Here is a 19,694-nt window from a genome sequence, read left to right on the forward strand (position 1 = left end):
CAGCAGTTTTAATTTTTAATAAAGCTTGGCTTATCAATTATTTATTTCATGTACTGTGCCTTTGATGTGTCTTAAAAGTCATCACCATACCAAAGGTTATCCAGGTTTTCTCCTATGTTATCTTCTAGGGTTTTCATAGTTTTGCATTTTACATTAAAGTCTATAATCCATTTTGAGTTAATTTTTCTGAAAAATATAAGATCTGTGTCTAGATTCTTTTTTTTTTTTTTGCATGTAGATGTCCATTTATTCCAGCACCATTTGTTGAAAAGACTGTCTTTGCTTCATTGTGCTGCCTTTACTCCTTTGTCAAATATCAGTTGACTATACTTAAGTAGGTTTATATCAGAGTTCTCTACTCTATTCCAATGATCTATTTGTCTGTTTTTTCACAGTACCACATTGTCTTGATTGCTGGACTTTTATGGTAAGTGTTAAAGTCCAGTATTATCTGTATTCCATCTTTGTGCTTCTCCTTGAATACTGTGTTGGTTATTTAGGTTTTTTTTTTTTTTTTTTTTTTTTTGTCTCCCCACATAAACTTGGGATCACTCTGTTGATATCCACAAAATAATTTTCTGAGATTTCTGATTGGGACTGCATTGGATCTATAGATCAAGTTGGGAAGAACTGACTTCTTAATAAGTATTCCTATCCATGAACATGGAATATCTTTCCCTTTATTTAGTTCTTCTTTGATTTCATTCATCGGAGTTTTATAGTTTTCCTCATATAGATCATGAAGATATTTTGTTACATTTAAATCTAAGTATTTAATTTTTGTGGGTGCTAATGTAAGTGGTATTGTGTTTTTACTTTCAAATTCCACTTGCTCATTGGTATACAGGAAATAATTTACTTCTGTATACTAATCTTGCATTCTGCAACCTTGCTATAATTGCTGTTATTTTTATATTTTGTTGTTATTGCTAATTATTTCTGATTTTCTACATAGATGATCAGGCCATCTGCAAACAAATATAGTTTTATTTCTTCTTAACTTTCATTGTCTTACTTCATTAGCTAGGATTTCCAGTACAATGTTGAAAAGCAGTGGTGAGAGGAGACATCCTTGTCTTTTTTCTGATCCTTGTAGGAAAATGTCTAGTTTCTTACCATTAAGTGTGATGTAAGCAGTAGTTTTTTGTGTGTATAAGGAACAGGATGTCTTTCACTAAAATGAGGAAGTTGCCCTCTATTGCTAGTTTACTGAGTTTTTATCATGAATGGGTGTTGGATTTTGTCAAAAGCTTTTTCTGCCTCTATCTAGATGATCATGTAATTTTTCTTCTTTAGTCTGTTTTTGTGATGGGTTACATTAATTAATTTCCAAATGTTGAAACAGCCTTGCACAGTTGAATAAATTACAGTTGGTCATAATGTATAATTGTTTTTATATGTCATTGGATTTAATTTGCCAATTTTGTTAAGGATTTTAGCATCTATGTATATGAAAAATATTGGTCTGCAGGGTTTTTTTTTTTTTTTATAATATCTTCTCTGGTTTTGATAATTAAAGCAATGCTGGACTCATAAAATGAGTTAGGAAGCAGTCTCTCTACTTCTACCTTCTGAAAGAAGTTATAAAGAATTGGTATAACTTTTTCTTTAAATGTTTGGTAGAATTCACCAGTTAATGCTACTGGATCTGGTACTTCCTGTTTGCTAGATTATTAATTATTGATTCAATTGTTTTAAGAGATATGGTACATATATTTGTAAGACATAAAATTTATTCTATATCTAAATAGAAAATACTTTTGAACAAACTGATCATATAGAGGACTCCTTGAAAAAAACTTCACAGCACCTAACTACCCTCTCCCCTTCCTATCACTCACCTGAGACCAGTGGAATCCAAATCATGGTTTTGCCACTTATTAGCAATGTGGGTTAACAGGTGTTAAGGGGGAATGACTGGCAATTAATTTAAGCTCTCTTAGTTACTTAGAGAGGCTTAGTTACTTCATTTATAAAGCTGTAATTATACTTGCCTCATAGGGTGTTTATGAAAATTAAGTGTGATAGTATACATAGAGTAGTTAATACAATCCCTAGAAGAGAGTAGGTGCTCAGAAAATATAAGCTCTCTTTCTGCTTTTTTTTATATCTTCTACTTTGAATTAATTTTCAAGAAAATAAATCATCTCTATAAATGAACATGTAGGTTCTCTGTTGTCAGAAAACAAAAACACTGTAATTCAATGTAGTTTCCATCTCAGATTTAACTGCTGATAAATTTGGAGCTAAATCTATTGCCCAAGTATTTTAATCTACTCAATTCTTATTCCTGCAAGACTCTACTCCTTCTGCATTTTTATATGGATGAGAAGCAGTTTTAAATTAAATAATCTCAATCATCTCGAATTGTTAAATGCAAAAATGCACATATCAATTTAGGTGCAAATCATACATAATGAGGAAAGCATTGCATTAAAGCATAAGAAAATTTGAGATTTACTTCCAACTCTAAAACTAACTAGCTTACATGCTTAGGCATGAAATTTAATATTAATAGGCCTTAGTAAAATTAAATGATTTGTGAGACCACTTTAAATTATAATATGCAATTATTCTGATCTTTAAATAGAGACACATTCAGAATAGACATTATGCGCTATAAACTTTTCTTACTGTGTCAAATTTGGAAGACAAAAATTTAATGTACATCCCAAGAAAATGTCTACTAATATTTCTCTCTTGAGCATGCTTTTACATAGATGAAACTAGGGTAGAAAAGACATTTAAGTCTGCACAACTAATAGGACTTGATCTTTGAAAGAAGAAAAACCATTCTTTAAAATCTTTTGGAAAGATTTTAACTTCCATTTAATCTGTCCAATGTCTGTGTCTTGGCATAAATGCTGTCCAGTGGAAGGAACACTGGATTAAGCAGCAAATAAGAAAGTTCACTTGTAGTTAGAACAAAAAAATCTACATAAGGCTAAGGTATTATTTTTCTAAGGTTCCTAAATAAACTGCCAAACATTTTAAAACCTAAATAATACCTATGTTTTATAAAAATGGATAGTAAATTGAATCCATTTTAGCATTAATTGATGCATGTTTCTTTGTGGGGGGAGGTAATTAGGTTTATTTATTTATCTATTTGTTTGTTTTTAATGGAGGTCCTAGGGATTGAACCCAGGACCTTGCACATGCTAGGCACATACTCTATCACTGAGCTATACCCTCCCCCCATGCACGTTTCTAATGCAGTAGAAACTCATGAAAATGTATTTGTATTCTTTCTATGTTAATGTATAATGTATTTTCATGTATTGACATAGTTTACTTAGACATTCATTAATCCCATCTTGTAAATATAGGTTTATTTGACTTGCTATTGTGTCCTGTAGTCATTTTCCTTTGTTATTGTTGTTAATTATGCAGGCAAAAATGAAATAAACTGATAAGGGTAAAAATGCATTTATTTCTTCAATTCCCTATGTCAGCTCCCCTAACTTACTAAGGAAAGCAAGCATTTCCAAATGTTGTACTTAAAGTATAGATTTTTATTTATGTATAAACTATTAAAAGCTTTCAATGAGCCAGTACAGTATTAAGTGCCTACACATCCTTTCTTCCCTTTAAACTGAGACTAATACATGGTAGTCCTTTTAACAGACCATCCATCTGATAATCTGACTCTCACCACCCGTATGTTTTTCTAGCTAGAGAAGCACACTGTATCCATCCATGCCTACAATATACTTTCTCTTACTAGAACCTATGTATTCATTAGTAGGCTATTTACAGGGGTTGAGATATGCCAATAAACAGAAAGTCCTCATAAATACTTAAGGACAATGGCTTTTCTAACATACCACCTTAACTACATAACTTTAGTCTTTTCAATCATTATCTTTGTCTTATCTTCTCAAAATGTTCTCTAATACCTTTTAAAAAGCTTTGACAGATTAACTAGAAATAAAAACACAAAAAACACCAGGCAGCACATCATGCTTTCCCAGAATAGGCTGATTTCAAATCTGACTTTCTGAGAGGAAAAAAAAAAAAGTAGATAAAAATCATTTTAAAAGAATGATCCTTTTTTCTTAGATATGTATTATGCTAACAATACTTCAAGACACTTGAACTCTTCCAAATATAAATGAAATGCTGGCAACGTTAAAGTATGCAAAGTAAGAAACAAGGAAACCCAGGATAAATTCATAATCCACCCCAAGATAATGTTTTTTAAGGGGTCCATATGCTACTTTCTATGCTAAATGTCTTCCTTTCACGTGTGCTAACATCCTGTATTCATTGCAGGATATCAAGTGCAGGAAGTGAATTGTATCCGTTTTCTTCCTCATTTGATATTAAGAAGCTAGGAAAAACATATTGGAGAACACTGGCTCAGAGAGCCAGAAACTCAGCTGTACCATGACTCTGGCATTAACTGGCTTTATAATGTTAACACATCACTTCACTATTCTGTACGATTAAGATTTACTCAATGTTCTGTGTTTGTAAAATATAAGCAGTGCTTGAAAATAGTAAAGAACAAACAGAATAGTTTCTTCCAGGTGAAAAAGAGAAGTTCTAATGAAAAAACTACTTCAGTTACATAATTTTTTTGGAAGGCCAAGGCCCTCAACAGCAAGGGAAGACAATCTTAAAAACATCCTTAGTAGAATTCTCAGCACAGATGGCAAACGTAAGAACCTAGCCTGACATAGGCTTTGCACGAGAACTTCAGATCTGTTTCCTTCAAACTAATGTTACCAAATCAAAATGTATGACTCAATAGTCTGGTTTTTTTTTTTTTGTTTTTTTTTTTAACAAAATCTGGAAACTCTGAAAACTGGAAGTTATCAAAAAGTTATGGAAAAGTGGGTTATGAGGAAGGTAAACAACATGTCTCAATTTGCCCAGTAACTTTCCTGGGTATTTTGGACTGAATGCCCTATATTTCAGGAAACCTAACATCCTAGTTTTTTGTATTTCACTATGTAACCCAGAGGAGTAAGGACGTAGATCATTTAAATTTTATTGTTAATTTGCATATCAATATCCAATCCTCTAGGTGCTATTGTCATGTGGATCCTATCAGGCTCAATATTTAATCCTCCACCATTAAGAATATCCTGCTCCATTCTACCTGCCCCCCCACCCCCCACAAATACATGTGCATTCCTAGTTGACCATGAACATACAAAATGACCAGGAATCTTAATTGAGGAGGAAACTAGCATCTTAGCTGAATTTACAGAACCTAATTTTCAGTATTAGATAATAATGGAGTTAGAAACAACAACATTGAGAGGCAATATTTATGATTTTAACTTTTTGAAGCCTATTCCAGTCCATTTTGAAATTATAAGACATTGCATCTGAAAACAGAACAAAATAGGTGGCTCCACATAAAATGAAAAGGGGAAATGAAGGTACGGTTAGTGATTTTAACTATGACCAGTTTGAGTCTTCTTACAGAGGCTTTAATATCTTGTTAGAGCAAAGCAGACTGAAAGGACTGCTAAAAACTGTGAAGGCAGGGAGGGGGGTAGAGGGGGTGGGGGGCCATGGTGGGAGGAGAAGTAGAAACATTGACATCCTAGGCTCCCAAAATACTCAGGTCCTAAGCCTTAGAAACTGTAAATGTTACTTTGTATGACAAAAGGGACTTTGCAAATGTGAATAAGATAAGGATTTTGAGATGGGAAGATTACTCTGGATTATCCAGGTGGGGTTTAAATGCAAAAACAAATGTCTTTATAAGAGAGATGCAGTTGGAGATTTGACACAGAGAAAGGCAATGTGACACTTCTGGCTTTGAAGACAGAGAAAGGGCCCAGGGGAAAGGAATGCAAAGAATGCAGCTTTAGAAGATAGAAAAGGCAAGAAAATAGAATCTCCCCAAGAACTACCAAGGGAATACCTTAATTTTAGCTCAGGAAAACTGATTTTGGTCCTGCAGAACTGTAAACACACAATAAATGCATATTATCTTAAGCAACCAAGTTTGTGGTAATTTGTTACAGCAGCAATAAGAAATTAATACAGAACATGCGATTAAAGAAGCTTACAATGTGACAAAGCTTGAGAGAAGGCAAATGAAACAGGCCAAGAGTTTTCAGATCGAATAAAAGTAAGACACCAAAATCTATTTTATGGACAATGTTGAATTGAATATAATAGTAAAGTGAATAAATCAACTTTCAGTTGATTCTGTTGGACAAAGAAATTAACAACAGAAAAGCAATGGCCCATGCCACAGAGATGTTGGCAGTTAAACTCTAGTTGAAAATATCTAAAATGTCTAGACCATGAAAATAAATGAGACAAAGACATTCATAATACAGAAAATGTATATCACAATGGTAATGAGTAATTTTGCAGGAAATCATTACAGACCAGGAAAAAACATCTGTGTTTTCATAGATTCTGGGCAAATCCTTTGTAAAAATAAAGAAACAAACAAATAGTGCTTTTTCTTTGAAGTACTCACCAGAAACAAAGTGCACACATGAAATAGTAACAGTCATAGAAACAACAGGCATGATGGCAGTAGAATTCTCTTTACTGACAACACCACCTACAATATTGACTGGAACTCTTGAAGGAGGACTAGTAAAATGGTCACACTTAGGCTAACAGATTCTTACCTTTATTGCTTGCCCTTAGAATGGTCAACAAACCTGACCGACTGGTTACTACTCACAGCTCCAGGCCCACTGTTAAAACTAAAGCTATTGATTTTACTGTTTCTACTTTATTCCGGTAATCAAAAGTTGTAATCATGCTTGGCTTCTGAGTTTTTCTCCAGGAAGAAGGTCACAGGACTGTAACCTTACAAAATAGCCTAAATTACCAAGAAGACCATGCTTTGGGAGCTTATAAGATAAAGGGATCAAAAGAGTGACAACCACTAGGTTCTATAGAATTGGTCACCTGGAGACACCATGATGCCACTTTGAGTCTTATGAAAAGAAAATAATTTTGTTGATTGTCATTGATGCTTTATTGTTTAAGTCATGGCTATATAACCACCCTGCTCCATCCCCAAGACGGGTTCACAGTTTTGAAGGCACTAGCTTGCTGCAAGGCCCCTTTGCCTGGCAAAGCAATAAAGCTGCCTCTTCTTCTAGCTCCAAGACTCTGTCTCTGAGTTATTTGGCTTATCAGGGATGAGGGCTGATCTTTCGGCAACACTCTTGCCCCTTTCCAAAAAAGTTGTACTATTTTGATAAACGGATCAAAGGCAAGCATGAGGAAGGATTAAAGTAAACATGGCCTACATGTGTACTTAAGAGAGAGAAACAGATAGAAATTTAAGGAAATTCCTCCTTATTGCTGGCCAATATCGATAAAGGGTACTTTTGTCTAGGGAGACGTCTATGTTAATAATAATGCTTCCATTCTCTGTTATCTATGTTGTGCAGGATTAAGAAGAGAAAGGATCTGATTGGAAATCCCCAATAAAATTCAAATTTTTATTTCAATAAAATGACAACTTTTCATCCTCTGTCTACCACTTTCCCAGCCTTGTCTGTTTAAATATGACTAGTTAAATACATCCTCTGCTAAAGACAATGAAAATCCCAGATTAAACAAAATATGTATGATTTCATTCTAAAGCTTAAAAGGGCTGTCAAAAATGAAGAATTAATTACATTTAACCCACCACCTGAATGAATTAGAAAAAGAAGAACAAAAATCCCCAAAAAGCAGCAGAAGGAAGGAAATAATAAAGATCAGAGGGGAATTAAATACAATAGAGATTAACAAGACCATAGAAAAAATCAACCAAACCAAAAGCTGGTTTTTTGAAAAAGTAAATAAAATCGACAAACCTCTGGCCAAACTCACAAAGAAGAAAAAAGAGAGAGCACAAATTAGCAAAATAAGAAAGGAAAATGGAGAAATTACAACAAACAAAATAGAAATACAGAATATCATATGAGAATATTATGAAAAACTATATGGAACCAAACTGGATAACCTAGAGGAGATGGACAAGTTTCTGGAAACATACTGTCCACCAAAACTGAATCAAGAAGAATCTGAACACTTGAACAATCCGATCACTAGAAAGGAAATAGAAATAGCAATTAAAAACCTCCCTACAAATAAAAGTCCAGGACCGGACGGCTTCACCGGGGAATTCTACCAAACATACAAAGAAGAACTCATACCAGTCCTTCTCAAACTCTTCCAGACGATTGAAAAGGAGGCAATACTCCCAAACTCATTCTATGAAGCCACCATCACCCTGATACCAAAACCAGGCAAAGACACTACAAAAAAAGAGAATTATAGGCCAATATCACTGATGAACATAGACGCCAAAATCCTCACCAAAATTTTAGCAAATAGAATCCAACAACACATAAAAAAGATTATACATCATGACCAAGTGGGGTTCATCCCAGGGACACAAGGCTGGTTCAACATACGCAAATCAATCAGTGTAATACATCACATCAACAAGAGAAAGGACAAAAACCACATGATCATCTCAATCGATGCAGAAAAAGCATTTGATAAAATTCAACACCCATTTATGATAAAAACTCTCGCCAAAGTGGGTATAGAGGGAACATATCTCAACATAATAAAAGCTATATATGACAAACCTACAGCCAGCATAGTACTCAACGGTGAAAAACTCAAAAGCTTCCCACTAAAATCTGGGACAAGACAAGGATGCCCACTATCACCACTCCTATTCAACATAGTCCTGGAAGTCCTAGCCACAGCAGTCAGGCAAGAGAAAGAAATAAAAGGGATCCAAATTGGAAAAGAAGAGGTAAAAGTGTCATTATATGCTGATGACATGCTACTATATATAGAAAACCCTAAAAGGTCCACACAAAAGCTACTAGAGCTGATTGAAGAATTCAGCAAGGTAGCAGGTTACAAAATTAACGTTCAAAAATCAGTTGCATTTCTTTACACTAACGATAAATCAACAGAAGAAGAAAGTAAAGAAACAATCCCCTTTAAAATAGCACCCAAAGTAATAAAATATCTGGGAATAAATCTAACCAAGGAGGTGAAAGAATTATACACAGAAAACTATAAACCATTGATGAAGGAAATTAAAGAAGACTTTAAAAAATGGAAAGATATTCCATGCTCTTGGATTGGAAGAATCAATATTGTTAAAATGGTCACACTGCCCAAGGCAATCTACAGATTTAATGCAATCCCTATCTAATTACCCAGGACATATTTCACAGAACTAGAAAAAATCATAATAAAATTTATATGGAACCATCAAAGACCTAGAATTGCCAAAGCATTACTGAAGAGAAAGAAAGAGGCTGGAGGAATAACTCCCAGACTTCAGACAATACTATAGAGCTGCAGTCATCAAGACAGCATGGTATTGGTACCAAAACAGACATATAGACCAATGGAACAGAATAGAGAGCCCAGAAATGAACCCACAAACTTTTGGTCAACTCATCTTCGACAAAGGAGGCAAGAATATACATTGGAATAAAGACAGTCTCTTCAGCAAATGGTGTTGGGAAAACTGGACAGCAGCATGTAAAACAATGAAGCTAGAATACTCCCTTACACCATATACAAAAATCAACTCAAAATGGATTAAAGACTTAAACATAAGACAAGATACAATAAACCTCCTAGAGGAAAACATAGGCAAAACATTATCTGACATACATCTCAAAAATTTTCTCCTAGAAGAAATAAAAGCAAGAATAAACAAATGGGACCTAATGAAACTTACAAGCTTCTGCACAGCAAAGGAAACCAGAAGTAAAACAAGAAGAAAACCTACGGAATGGGAGAAAATTTTTGCAAGTGAAACCGACAGAGGCTTGATCTCCAGAATATATAAGCAGCTCATACGACTCAATAAGAAAAAAATAAACAACCCAATCCAAAAATGGGCAGAAGACCTAAACAAGCAATTCTCCAAGGAAGACATACAAATGATCAAAAAGCACATGAAAAAATGCTCAATATCACTAATTATCAGAGAAATGCAAATCAAAACTACAATGAGGTATCACCTCACACCAGTCAGAATGGCCGTCATTCAAAAATCCACAAATGACAAATGCTGGAGAGGCTGTGGGGAAAGGGGAACCCTCCTACACTGCTGGTGGGAGTGCAGTTTGGTGCAGCCACTATGGAAAACAGTGTGGAGATTCCTCAAAAGACTAGGAATAGACTTACCATATGACCCAGGAATCCCACTCCTGGGCTTGTATCCAGAAGGAAATCTACTTCAGGATGACACCTGCACCCCAATGTTCATAGCAGCACTATTTACAATAGCCAAAACATGGAAACAGCCTAAATGTCCATCAACAGGTGACTGGATAAAGAAGAGGTGGTCTATTTATACAATGGAATACTACTCAGCCATAAAAACCGACAACATAATGCCATTTGCAGCAACATGGATGCTCCTGGAGAATGTCATTCTAAGTGAAGTAAGCCAGAAAGAGAAAGAAAAATACCATATGAGATCGCTCATATGTGGAATCTAAAAAACAAAAACAAGAACAAACAAACAAAAACAAAGCGTAAATACAGGACAGAAATAGACTCACAGACAGAGAATACAGACTTGTGGTTACCAGGGGGGTGGAGGGTGGGAAGGGATAGACTGGGATTTCAAAATTGTAGAATAGACTACACTGTATAGCACAGGGAAATATACACAAAATGTTATGATAACTCACAGAGAAAAAAATGTGACAATGAGTGTGTATATGTCCATGAATGACTGAAAAATTGTGCTGAACACTGGAATTTGACACAACATTGTAAAATGATTATAAATCAATAAAAAATGTTAAAAAAATACATTTTAAGAAGCAATAAGTATTGGTGTCAGTAAAGATATTCACTGAGTAATAAAATGTTCAATTTGCCACAAAGACAGAACAATTATAAATATATATGCACTCAATAATATTGTATAAAATATACAGAGAAAAAAATGACAGAAGTCCAAGGAGAAATAGACAAATCCATAATTATAGTAAAAGACAGAATTTAACACACTTCTCTCAGTAATTGATAAAATAAGCAGAAAAAAAATTAATAAGGCTATCGAGCACTTGGAAAACACAATCATCAAATTAGATTCAATGTAATTGGTAATTAAATAAACAGTATTTTATTTTTTATTTATTTTCATTTTTAAATTTTTTATTGATGTATGATAGCATTTTTTTAAATGAAAAAAAACTAGAGCTATAGTATGGGGGAAATATCTGCTAAACATGAAATCACTAAAGAATTAATATCCATATTATTTTTAAAACTTCTACAAGTAAAATTTTAAAAGAAAGATAATACAATAGAAAAAACAGGCAAAAGCCTTAATCAATTACATTACAAAAGTGGTGGTTGCTCTGGTGTCTCCCCAGAATCAATTCTGATAACCATTTTGGGCATTGTTCCTATTGGGATAGATTCCAAGCCAGGTCTCTGGCCTTACTGGAGAGTCTATAAATCTAATGTTCTTCAATAAATTCCTTTTATGCTTCAACTAGCCAAAGTAGGTGTCTTGCTTGCTTGAACACAAACCCTGAACTGCAGAGATGTCACAATATGGTTTGTATACCAAAGCTCAGGCACCACTGACTCTATAAATTTACTTACGTAAGGTCCTTAAGTTTTATGACCACTAGCTGATACCCATCTTGCTGTCACCTTTCCAAATGTCAGTAGCCACTAGTTCCATTGTTCCATTATTTTGCTTGATGTGACTCTCCCTTTGCCACTTTTCCTAACATTAGTGCTCCAGTTTCTCCAGCACATCAACAAATTCAGAATTGAGTACTTTCACAAGAAAATTTGAGGAGATATTAACCCTTGTTCAAATGAAAATGGTATTTTCTAAATCCATCCCACTGGATGGATTTAGCCTTCGTGGTGGCCAAAGAGGCATCAAAGTGTGGGAAAAGGGATTGCTAACACCTATTAAACAGAGACCATTACAGAATAGAAAAACATCTATCTCACAGTATTTACATTTCCTGAAAGATAAGAACCATAAGAATCATCTTCTTTCTTTCAATAACTCGTTCTGCCTAGAAAAAACTCGATCTTTTGACCCAAAATTCATGTTCCCTAGAAATATAATGATTGACTATAATGCTAGAATGATTTTCCTAAAAATTCCATCATCTACACTGTGGCTTTGGCTACAATCTTGCCTACAATAAAAACTCATTGAGTATGGACACTTTGATTCTCTAAAAATGATGAAATTATAGTTTAAACATAGTAGTTAAATTGACCCACTAAAGTAAGCAGGTCCTTATTAAAGAGTATGGTAGGAGGAATTCACACCCTACAAACTTATACATCAGTGCCATCTTTCCTCCCTCCAAGGCTGTAGAGGCACTTCTACCAGTAACTGCATAAAGTGTCATGCCAGTCTCCTTCCATCTATCTTCCATCAAGTGTATGAATCCTGTTTCTGATTTATTCAGAATGCTGCCCTAATTGCTGTCTGCTCACTCAAATCATAATATGTGTATTAACTCTCTACTATGTATATATGACACATCCATTTTGGACGCTTCAATGTTAAGCAAGATGTGGTTCCAGTGCAATCTCTACTTTATGCTCAGAAAATTCTCTGGAGTCAGTCCTTCTGGACAAAAGTGGCTGTTATTATAATTCTGGTCCTGAATCAAGTGAATGAACAGAATCTTGTTTTCTCAGTCCAACTGTCTTTCTAAGTATAGACATTGGTTAGTAGATGAGATAAAATAACATGATCTCACAGGGTGATTCTGACCTGATCTGTGAGGGACAAGTTACATTTATGTAGACTCAACTTACATTTGTAGATTCTTTCTGAGTACATACTTGGATTATGTACACACTCAGTTCTTTCCTTCACGTCTGCATCCTTTGTCCATGGCACAGATCCAACAACAACACCAACTTGGACCTCTGCTCAGGTGGGTTTCAGGAGACCATCTGGGATTCCACCTCTAATGTTTGCATGTGGTTTTCCTCATTACAATGGCATCACTACAGGGAAGACTCCTATTGCCCTGTTGACAGTCCTGTGGATTCTGCCCACTGCAGTCACTACTGAAAACTTCATCTTACTAAACTTCCCCTAAGCTTTTAAATTCATAAAATGTTGTGATCAAAAGGACAGAAATAGTCTACCCTTGCTACCTGTTTTCTTCCGTTTTTTGTTGTTATTATTGTTGTTGTATTTTTGTTGTTATTATTTTGGGATTTCCTCTTCCTATTTTTTCTGCAGGTAGGTCTGAAATGTATAGTTCCCTTCAGTTTATTTACAACCTTGTAACACTTTTTTGTTTCCACCAGCTAATCTTTATGCCTTTCATTCCTCCTACAAGATATATTTCCCTTCTGAATTTCACTTCTGATCAATTCTCCCGATTCAACGAGCTTCAATCTCTGGAAGCGTCTTTTTATTCTTTATTGTCCCTTGATAAGAAAAGAAGAGGTGGTTTTTCTTTGCATGTCCTTGCTTAATTTCTTTTATCACTATTATTTTGCTACATTAGTTCAATAATAGTAGGAAAAAAGACACCTTATTATAGTAATCCACTTACTAAACTACATAAAATATCAATTCCCCAATTTATTCTTCAGAAGTATAGTATAGTCTTAACAAGCCGCATGTGTTTCCTTGGGAAGCAATACTTTTTAAACCCCATAGATCTGACCTACAGTTTCTAGTTTCTAAATGTGCTATGTTCCTTTCAGTGTTTCCCTATGTGTTTTCCACTGCTGTGTCAGAAAAAAATTCAAGCTTTTTTCACTATTTGGCGGCTGAAATGTAGTTCCTACTTTAGTGTATTGTCTGGGTAGGAATGCAAATATCCTGCAAATTAAACACTTTGGCTTCTTTTTTAATCAGGATTTTACTCAGGTTTTTTGTTTGTTTGGTTTTGGTTTTTTTTACATAAATGTTAGAACCTTCTGGGTCCCAGTAAATAGCAGCCTTTTTTTTTTCTCCTATCCAGGATCTGAACAAATTGTGAAATCAGACAAAGAAGTGGCAGATGAAAGAACAAAATACTATATTTCCCCAAATCTAATACCTCACGGATTTTAAGGCATTTTGCAATTTCAGAAATGGCAAGTGTGAGAAGTACATCATAGTTGTTGAAAAGTGCTAGTACTTGTATTCCTGATAAAGGATCCCTTTATCCCCGATAAAGGGTCCCTACAGTAATGAATCACAGAATCAGACTCCCATGCAGTCAGATGCAAGGCTGGCCTGGAGCAGGCATCCCCCATGGAGAGGAAGGATTGGCACAGCCCAAGGAAGAAGCAGATTTACACCAGTGACTTGCTGGCAATCTATTCCTAAGAGCAGAATATAACCAGAAGAGACTGGGCGATACAAGCCCATTTTCTCCTTTCAGTACCAACAATCAAATTCACCCTTCCCCCACCTCAGGCAAAGAATGGCTGAAATGCAAGAGAGGCTAGGGATATTTCAGCAAGAATCACCCATTCCATATGGAAGAAAATACCAAGAATGAGGAATAAGCCTTCCTTCCTGGTCCCACCACACTCCTCTCCCCACTGCCCCTCTAATCCTATCATTTTCCATATAAACTGCACCCAAAGACTCTCAGCAACAAGGCAGACACAAACCAAACAAGCCCCTAAAAGAATTCTTGAGGCTGCAGTGACCAAAGATTGTTATTTACAGGCACTATTCCAACTCCCCAGAGAAATGTATGAAAGGCAGTTACTCTTCCCCCAAAAAGGGGGCATACATTACAGCCACCTTCCCAGATTATTATGCCCATGCCACACCACAATCTTGGGCCCAGTTCTCTGTATAAACTTTCATTTCCAGACAACCACATGACATTTCACAACACTATTAAATTTTGCCTCATAGAGGACTACCACAATTTTGCAGGCTGAGTAACAAAAGTATAAGTTACTATACTAGTCCACAAAAAGAGCTGTGATGATTTGGTTACAAATAAAACACAGGGAAAGCCAAACACGTTATGCAATATTCTTTCATATTTTACATCTTTCTGCTTTTCCATTTTCTATTTAAAAAATCCACTATGTATTTTATAATTTTTTGATTGACTACAATCAAAACTACAGCAATCAAAACTACAGTACAAATGCAAGTCATTTGATTACACAATCAAAAGCATCTTCTAGAGATGACATTAGAAACTCAAGTACATTACAAATATTTTTTATCATTTTGTGTTAGTTTCTCTATTTTAGTGTAATCATAGACATATAGCTTCTTTAACATCCTCATCTGTTCCAACTGACTGCAAATGTTATCTTTCTGATGCTCAAATTTTAACATGTTAGCCACTAATAGGCTTCTTTTTTTGCTGGCCTCTTTGTCCTTTTCAATGCAACACCAAACATCTTTGGGAATATCTTTGCTTTCTTGCAATAAAATATTTCGGTCTATTTATATCCATTCTGCCTTAAGGTATGAAATTAGCTATTCTCCCAGAAGTTCTAGCTGCCTTAGTAAGAGAAATTAGTGCCCAAAAATTAGAGGTCAAGCATGGCATGAATTAAAGTTTCCTCAAAAAACTAAAAATAGAACTTACCACATGATCCAGCAACCACTCCTGGATATACACCTGGAAAAAATGAAAACACTAATTAGAAAAGACACACACACCCCAGTGTTCATAGAAGCACGATTTACAATAGCCAAGATATGGAAGCAACCTGAATGTCCATTGACAGATGAACTGATAAAGAATATGTGGTATACACACAATGGAATATTGTTCAGTCATAAAAATAATGAAATTTGCAGCAATGTGGATGGACCTAGAGGACAATATGCTTAGTGAAATAAGTCAGACAGAGAAAGACAAATACTATATGATATCATTTATATGTGGAATCTAAAAAATAAAACAAATGAATGTATATAACAGCAAAACAGAAACAGACTCACAGATACAGAAAACAAACTAGTGGTTATCTGTGGGGAGAGGGAAGAGGGGAAGGGGCAAGACAAGGGTTTGGAATTAAGGGATACATACTACTACATATAAAATAGATAAGCAACAAAGATATATTGTACTGCATAGGAAATTACAGCAATTATTTTGTAATAACTTTTAATGGAGTATAATCTATAAAACTACTGAATCACTATGCTATATGCTTGAAACTAATATAATATTGTAAATCAACTATAGTTCAATAAAAAAGAGGAGCATAAAAACAATTTCCACTGGGTAATTGCAGTAGATAGAGTAACTCTGTATCAACAGGAGATATTTCCTTTAGGTTATGAGTGTACACTGACATTTTCAAATTATGTCTATCTTCACTTAGTTTGCATTTTTATTTAATTTGCTCTAATTAAAGGTTTAATAATCATATTTTCCTATCCTTTTGACTACCATTTCCCCCCCTGTTCACTCTTCTTATTGTTCCATGTTATATATGTATTTATATACTGTGTCACACCAAGCCCATTCCCATTAAAAAGTGTACATTTTCCCATATTTCTCATTGACTCTCAGTCATGCATTCTGGAATTGACTCCAAAGCGTTCAAGATGATTTTGTCTGTATCACATGAAAACATTTCTGCTGACTTGGTAAGGAATGAAAGTGGCAACCCAATCCAGGTGGCATCAGACAATTTGAAAGCAAAAGTGCCTAATAATATGTATGGAGTCCCTCTGTTTACTTAATGAACGACAGCAAGGAATCATAGAATATAGTACAATATCAGCTCTGAAAGTTTTCTCTTGAAGCTCCACTGTCTTTCCCTTTCTTTTTTTCTTCTTTTTGCTATTTTTTCATTGGCATTTTGATTATTGAGGTCAGTCTAGTTACAGTTCCATATTTGCATTTTATTTAGATATCTGCCATTTCCATTACAAGTCATTTCAGATATTTTTAAGGCTTCCCCAAAGTTTTCTTTCTACATATGTACAAGTAAAAGGAATTTAGAATGTTACAAAAGTAGAAAATTATAGTGTAAACATATACAATTTTTGATGGATTAAAGCATGCCAAATCTGGGGTTACTGCATATTTGCTGCAGAAATAAAATATATAGTCATCTCACAAAATTTAGAACTACTGAAATACAACCTAATTTATCAAGAAGGCTAAACTGGAAAGATTCTGAATTGTAGCATTAGATAAAGAAGTGTAATGTTCCCTCTTAAGTAAACACTGACATCTCTGAAAGCTAATTACTTTTTGCACCAAGTAAGTTGAATACATTTGGAAAAATCATAGCTCCTCGAGGTCAGAACATATTACTATAAGGAAAACAATTTGGCTTGCACATTTCAAAACAGAGATACTTGGCCCAAGCCTCTCCTTGGTGTGGAAATGTGCCAGAGTTACCTGTTTGGGCTGAAAGAAGGGTGCCTCGTGTCAGGTATATTTTTTCACATGTGCAAATTGTTCAGTGGCCTCTACCTAGGAGAGGGCATTAACTCACTTCATCATGCATTCCATATTGCTACCTATGTGGTGACCAGGATGTATTCCTGAGCTGCATATGTTGCAAATGGGTGGTTATTTAGCACTTAACTATTTCTCTTCAGCTTCTGCTTAGCAATGCAAAGTTGTTTGGCTCCTATGATTTCTCTTCTCTACCACGCTGGCAGCCCTGTACTTTAGAGTGTGGCATGCCCTTCCCTCCTGCAGCTCTGCCACTCCTAACACGGTCTGTATGTAGAAAATCTCAGCAGACCTCAGGAGCTACTATAAACCTCTAAACCTCGACATTGAGTAAAAGATAATGTATTAGAGACTTCAGACTCCTGCCACACAGTTTTGGTGAAAACTATTTTGCTTCATGTGTAGGCATGCATTCATCCTTGTTGTATTTCAGAGTGCTGTCTCTGCTTAAGTGGGTTAGATATTAAAATCAGCACATCAGGCAAGAAGTGGATATAATCTAAATAACCCTATGAAAATCCTCATTAGCATCCTTAAGTTGTCAAGACGAGATTCTTAAAGGAGCGTGACAGTGTTTTTTTTTTTCTCTCTCTGCATTTTGGATTCATCCTTCTTTTTCCTTAGAACATGGAGACCAAGAGATGTAGTTTGAAAAAAGGAAAAGAAAAGGAATATGAAAAAAGATTTTCCATCTACTTGAATGCAATTAGGTTAAAAGGGCATATGATGCTATTCAAAACTACTGTCCATTCATCTGACAAATGTTTGTTGATCACCTTGCAGGTTCTCAGGATCACTGCTAAATCAAACAAGTGAACATTTGTGTCCTGATGAAACTTACATTCTATAAGACAACAATGGAGCCCTAGCTTTATAGATGGAGGGTTGTTCTTTTTTCTTTTTTCTTTTTTTTTTTTAACTATTTTTAAGCTTGTTTCAGAAAGGAGACGAAGTAGAAATATTTTTATTTTGCTATCTTTAATAAGTCACTTGTGGTGCGTTTGCTTTTCTGTTTTCTTTTAATGCAGTGCCATGCTGAGTGGACGATAAGGCAGGCCAGTTTATCTGGATTATATTAGTGGACTGCATTCACTGCACATTGTAGGTATTCGTGGATTGTCGCTGGTTCACTGTACTCAACCCTCAACTCTGCACATATGCACACCTCCATATACATGACTTGTCTGAGCAAATAATAGGAGATTAGTGTAAATTCCTGGGCTTAATAAAATTAGTATATTGTCTTGTAGCCAAATTTTTGTATTACCTACAGTCCTTTTCCTTAATTGCTAATGTCTCTTCAGGTTGCCAAATCATAGAAAATAATTATTACCAGGATTTTTACTAATAAAGTACCCCTCTTCATGGTCTCTATTCTCTCTCCTCTAATACAAAAATAAATAAACAAAATTTAAAAGAGATATTATATTTTTACCATCAGAATTCCTCTAATTCAGCATCCATTTTCAAAATTGCTCTGAGATCTGCTTTCTGGACAGAGAAGCTAGTAGCTCACTGTGAATAACACAGCAACTGTCATTTATTATAGTTGCTGAGGTTAACTAGACATGCCCCTTCTTTATCAGAGCAGTGGCCATTTCTACTATAAAATTCTCATGGTCCTTGTCCATTTCTGCCCCGATTGTTTTCAACAGCAATATGTGCTCCTTCTGCCACCATCTCCTTTGACTTTACCACACCCAAAGTTTGAATTACCATGCTGAACAAGCATGAGCCTGTATTTCTTTCTAATTGCTTTTCATTCATCAAACTGTGGGATAGGTAAGGGCACCATAGCTCATAAAGAATATTTAGGACTCCCACTGAGATAAAACATTTCTGATAAGAACATATTTTGCATTCTCTCCACTTACACCATGAATTACTACTGAATACATCCTGTGTTACTAAAGTAATTGATTTACAAAATAGCTTTTATGTAGCAATACAAACTCACTCTTTTGCCAAATGTGAAAGATTTTCCAATGCAACAATTTGGTGGGATAGAGAGACTGCTGAGCTGAAAAGCAAATACAGCTATCTGATTAATTGATTCTGACCTCATAAATATTATACTTTGGGGGCGCTAATGGAACTTCCTGAGGGTAAATTGTATGGTTCACCTCATTCATTTATATCTCTGGCTGACAGATGTACATTATAAAATGTCACTGAATATGCTGGCAATAAATGAGGTATAACATTAGCATCTTGATTCTGTGGTGGGATTTTTATGGAACACTTTTGTTAAATGATTCCAACAGTAGTAAAAATATTACAATATTATTCATTATACATAATCCTTTCTATTTTAAT

This window comes from Camelus bactrianus, chromosome 20, assembly GCF_048773025.1.
Source record: "Camelus bactrianus isolate YW-2024 breed Bactrian camel chromosome 20, ASM4877302v1, whole genome shotgun sequence".
Taxonomy (NCBI): domain Eukaryota; kingdom Metazoa; phylum Chordata; class Mammalia; order Artiodactyla; family Camelidae; genus Camelus; species Camelus bactrianus.